The sequence below is a fragment of the Triticum dicoccoides genome, chromosome 3B (genome assembly GCF_002162155.2).
Source record: "Triticum dicoccoides isolate Atlit2015 ecotype Zavitan chromosome 3B, WEW_v2.0, whole genome shotgun sequence".
NCBI classification, from domain to species: domain Eukaryota; kingdom Viridiplantae; phylum Streptophyta; class Magnoliopsida; order Poales; family Poaceae; genus Triticum; species Triticum dicoccoides.
This window is the reverse complement of record NC_041385.1, coordinates 16096537-16102535: the sequence shown is the minus strand read 5'-3', so window position 1 is coordinate 16102535 and position 5999 is coordinate 16096537.

The following is a 5999-nucleotide window of genomic DNA, read 5'->3' as shown; positions in this document are numbered from 1 at the left end:
GATTTTTCAAAAAAAAGGTCGAGTGACGACAACTAAAGAAACAACTATCTCGTAATGCAAATGACCAGCAAGGAAGGAAACCCGGCTTTGTTAATGCCTGGGAACAGTCGTTGTGGTTCGAAACTATGCTAGTAATAAGCTATAAGTACATTGTTCTGGTTCCGGTCAATCTGGGAGGTTTACCATTTGGTTGACTTCGTCATCTTTTGTTTGGTAGTATTTTGCTGCACTCTTGAACTTGGTTATGAGTTTGGTGCTGGTTGCTACTTATTCTGCAACTAGTGCTAGTTCTAATCTATCGTTTTGCATGCCTCTGATGCGTTGAGATTTTTTCTCTCCATATGCTTTGAGTTTGACTGGTGAATTCCTGTTATGATGTTGTGGCGCTCCAGGTGAGCTGCCACCATGTGTTCACAAGCTTCTTGTTCGGCGGTGTGCAGTGCATTTGCATGTCACCCTATTCCATATGTCAACCCTAGCATCCTACGGCGACTCCAACAAGGATCATCAAATCGCCAGCAAATGTCCGACCAGGCACTTTAGGCTGCCTCTACTTCAAGCCTATATTTGTGATAAAAAATATGAGTCATATATTTAAGAAAAATAAACCATTAGATTCATAACAAAATTACATGGCACACAAAATATATACTTTTGAGGCATATACAAGATATACAGATTGAGGAGATCGTTTCCATGCATGTACAAAAGGCCGTTGACAACCTTTCCAAATGGCTAGCCAAGCACCGGTATGAGCGCATGACATGCCCACAACGTGAGACCAAGGAACAATGGTGAAGGGGGCCCGGTCGAATTTGAGGTGTTGCAACCCGAAGCCCTATTCCATAGAGTTTGCACTATGAAAAGGAGAGGGAGGACTCCCATGACAAAGGATCCTGTTCTGCTTCGCTCCACCCGCCAAGTTCCTCCTATAGAGCCAACATTACCGCCACCACCATAGCAATATCTCCATATTTTTATTCTTGTACACGACATTCCTTAATGACCGAAGAGATAATAAGACGGTTTACTCATTCATCTTAAAGAAACCTTTTTGCAGTGCCTCTTGTTTGCGATCTAACCATGATGTGTGATCAAACTTGTGTGTGATTAGTCCTCACATCCCACATGTGTGCTTCATACGGAATCCATGGTATGTTTATGCTATGAGTTGGTATTTTTGTGTCTTCTTAATCCTATGATGCTGATACCCAATGCACCGAAGGTGCGCCAAAGAGGAGGCACATTGCAGGGCGCATGGAAGGCTACATCGAAGACTGGTGATAATAGGGATTAGTATGGTAGTCCGATAAAATTCATTTGGGGGGAGGGGGGATGATGCAGTCACAAATGCGCGTGACTCCAAGCTTTGGTGAAGGTGAGTGGCGGCATAGTCCCGAGGATCCACGCAACTCTGAGCTTGGAAAAGGTGAGCAATATCGAGGCGTCAAGGATCTGTGTGGGTCCGAGCTTGGTGATGGCGACGAGCATCGTGACATCGGGGATTTGAATGACTTCCGAGTTGGCAAAGGCGTGCGGCGTCGAGGATCAGTGTAACTCCAAGCTAGCGAAGGCAAAGGTCGCCATGACATCGATGAGCTTTTCACCTTTTACAGGCAACGCTCTTTACATCACCTGTGTTTTACTTTGGCCGAAACTTGCTGAGGATTTAGCATCATCAATTCACGGATTTTCACTTGGTGAGGAATTACCACTGTAGATTGCAATCTTGTTATAGTGAAAACAAAAGGTGATTAGTCGGCCTTATAGGGAAGGTTGGCGTACATCGATAATACTGACACACCAATGTTTTTATCTAATATGTTCAATCATCTTGACGGAGCACCGCCTATTCGTATGTTATGAAGGTGTGAGGGAAGTCTGTCGTAGAGTCAAGCCTTTCTCATATTACTTCAACACCCTATCCGAACGTCTCTTCCTCGGCGCCGATCCAGGTCGTTCTCTACTATTTGGACTCAACTGTTCTAATCGTACGACGTCTATCCAAACATGGATAGTCAACAAAAGTTTGATCGTATGATTAATTATTCTCACAACACTTACTTTTCTGGTATGCATATCTCTATTTGGGTTAACCCGCCAGATGTTTTTAATAATAGTAAAATGATTTTAATAGATAAAGATGACAACATATTTTAAAAATAAAGTTTGACTAACAAGTAACTTAACTGTGTTTCACGCTTGAATGTTGAAGTATGCAAGTGAATTGTGAGACTCTTGGGAGAAGAGAGGGCATCATGATGGCGTGGGGAAAAGGCAAATCAATCATCTGTCTCGGGTGGCAAAACACTTCTCTCGGGTGACCAACCATTAATACCTTTCATTTATACTTGTATATGTTCCCAAAACGTCTAGACTCCTCTTTCCTAGAGCACGGCCGCCTCCTCTTCTTCCCACATGACCTGACCGCATATATTCTCCCCCTCCTCTTCCCGTCTTCCACTAGACCGTACTGGCGGGACGGACGAAGCAGGCAAGCCAGATTTGAGTCCGGGAGGAGGTGAAGAGAGAGTAACCTTTCCTGCATCTCATCTGTTGCTGATTCGTTCTTGTTAGATAATTTCTTTGAGACTAAACCTGCATCCTTTATTTATTTAATTTAACCTTTCCTATGACTCAGATCAGATCTGAAACTCTCTGAATTTATTTTATTTGTGTATATGGAAATCACGTTCTTTTTTGCGTAAAGTGTATAGCAAAGAAGTTGACAGCCGCATTTACACAGTAAAATTGACCGGACATGTGGGAACCAAAGTAGGGCCTAGCATTCGTGGAATCAAACATTTTGGAATCTAGAGACTAAATTATGAGAATGTTTGTCATTAGCCGTATGAAAATCGTGTCACTAGATTTGTTGTCAATGGTTCATGCTGTGCTTATAGTATGTTGTTTTGCACTAAGAGACTTCACGGTAGAAGCTAAGTTAGATATATGTGCTTAGTTGCTTACCTTTAATATGCTATGCATTCATATCTTAATTCATTACCCACACTTTTTTTTTACCTATTTCAGCAGCACAATGACAATAATAGACTTCGTAGACGTGATTGATGATATCATTGACTTGAGCAGTGGCGAGGAGAATGTTGAACAGGATGAAATCCCGACTCAGCCCCCCGCGGCGATGCTTGATAGGCAGGAGGTGTTTGTCGAAGCTGGTGATGGAAGGCAAGAGGCTGCCGAGTCCGGAAATATTATCCAAGCTACCACATGGTCCATGTGCGATAAATCAAGGGTAATGGAAACCACTTGGCGTGCCGCTGCCGCGCCGTGCCTCTCCGCGGCGGCTGCGCGGGCAGGCATCGGGGGCCGTTTTTGGGCTCTGTTGGAGGCGGACGACGAGGATGACGCCGGAGACAACGAAGGCTCAGAAGGTTCGCCGCACTCGCCTACACCTTCGGATTTGATAGGCGATCTTTTTCATGCAGGATATGATGAAGATGATGTGGCCAAGACCGTAGACACGGTAGTGCCGGTGGAGGATCCGGCGCGGGTGGGGCTTCATCCGGACGAGAGGAAGGAGCTGGTGCGACGTGTAGTTCATCGGAGGAATGCGGCATCGGCGGTCAGGCCATGGAAGGGACCGATTCCGAAGGTGTGTCTTCCTAAACCTGTTCTTTCCGATTTCATCACCCACAATTCATGGAAGATAGTAAGGAGAAAGAAGGCTCGGCGGTCGTCGGCGGCCACGGTGCCGGCGCCGGCGATCGACCGATGCGCTCAGATCCGCGATCACAGGATCGCTCGTTTGAACGGATTGCTGGGCTGTGAGTTCGGTCAGCTGGTGGGTGGGCCGGTTCTGAGTGAACCGGCCAATGTTGACGTTGGGTTACAGACCGATGGGTATGAGGCCCAGCCTGTTATGCAGCCCAAGTCTACAACCCCATGCACGAGATCGTTTCGACATAGGGTTCGACACAGAGGCGGACGTCCTCGTTTTCTCGATCGCGGCGGAGGGAGGGCTGCTCGTATACCTACCCTTCGTCTGATGGCGGGACGGGGGTCTCTTCCGGGCGCGGCCGCTGGGGCTCCTCCGGCAGCGGCGGGCCGCGGAGGACTGGCGCAGGCAACGGCCGCTGGTCGCAGCGGCAGCGGCACCCATGCGGGCAATGGTGGCGGCGGCGCCGGCGTGCCGCTGGTGGCTGGGCGTGGTGGCGCGCCTCCACCCAGAGCGGACCATGCTGCAGGGCGTGCTGCCGGCGACCAGCGTGCTGCGGTTGCCGTCGCCAAGCCTACGGGGCGCGGCGTCGCGGCGGTCCGGCCGACTGCGCCGGTGACGGCGGCGGGCCGTGGTGCTCCTAGGCCGCCGACGACTGGAGTTGCTGCGGGCCGCGGTGTTCTCGCTCGGCCTCCTCTGGGTGCCCATGCCCAGCCTCCTGTGGTGCAGGTGGGAGCTAGACCGCCGCTATTTGTCGCTAGGCAGGTCAGCGATGCGGCGACGCCAGTGTTGCAGCAGGCTAAGCCACCTCCGGTTCAGGCTAGGGCGGATGTTCGAGCGGCACCTCGAGGACAGTGGGGTGACGATGGTTACAATGCATTTGGTGAGGGACAGCACCGGGGATCCTCGTCTACGGGTGGCGGACGGGGATATGCCTGGCAGAGTGATGGTTCGGCTGAACGGCCTTTCTTGGGGCCGTCTGGTGGTTTTGTCGAAGGGGCGACTGGGCCAGCTAATCGTAACAGAGGCGGGTTTCGCGGCTATCGTGGACGAGGAGGCCGAGGGGGTCGGTACCGTCCAAGACAACATCAAACTACAGTTGAGACGGTCGTCGATGCCAGTGCTGAGGAGTCTGACTTGGGTTGCCAGGCGATGGAGGTTGTGACGGAACTGGCCGCTGTGGAGGTTCCGGTCGACGCCGAGACTCAGGCTATGTCGGCGGATGGCTCTGACAGATCCGAGGTTGACAGGGCTGCTAAGTTTGCTAAGAAAAAAGAGAGAATGCTCTGTTATAGATGTGGCGATAAGGGACATTTCATTGCTGAGTGTGTGGCGGCTCTTTGTGATTCTTGTGGTAAGCCTGCACATGAATCTGGAGTGTGTCCGCTGGTGCGGGAGCAGAGACCGAGCCTCATGACTTATGGTGTTTTTTGTTCTGAACTCACTTTTTTTGAGTCACCGACTGAGAGGGAGGTTCCTCAGGAGGAGCACAGTACGACAACTGGGATAGTGAAAGTGACGAGAGGGCAAGTGTCCGAGGCTCAGATCATTCAGCGTCTCAGGGAGCTGGCACCAGGTGACTTCCATTGGGAGCTTGTCAGGCTGGAGACCAACACTTTCAGGGTTCAGTTCCCATCTGTGGAGGATATACAGCGGTTGCTGAGTTTTGGGATGTGTAAGGTCTTGGGTACTGAGGCCATTCTTGAGTTCCACGAGTGGAAGCTGGTTGAGCCCCAGGGTACACCCCTTATCCAGGCCTGGTTGCGCTTTTCGGGGGCTCCGTCTGAGTTGCTGCGGGATGCCACGGTGGTGGCTAGTCTCGGTATTATGGTTGGTAAGACCGAGCGAGTTGATATGGATTTCACTAGAGCTCATGGGATAGCTCGCCTATTGGTCAGTATTCTGGACATCGACTATGTACCCGACATGGTTAAGTGGGCCTTTCGAGGGAAGGTTTACACTCTTGAGATTCAGTTTGAGGATGATAGTCTCTTCGCAGAGGCTCCAGCGGCCACTGGTGATGACATGAGTGAAGGTGATGATGATACTGCGGGTAAGGAAAAGATGGCCGATGATTCTGTCAGTGAGGTGGCCAAGAGGCCGGAGCCGACGGGTAGGGCAGCAGGAGGAGGGACGGCGCCTGGAGTATCTGTGCCGACCACCACTCTGCGTTTTGGTTCCTTTGGTCCAGCTTCCGCTCCTCCGAGACTGTGGAGCGAGCGGGTGGAGTCGGGTGAGGAGATTGAGTTTTCTTTACCGCCGTTGGATTTTGCGGGTACGGAGGTGGAGGGTTCCGGTGGGCCCGAGAGCTTGGATATTG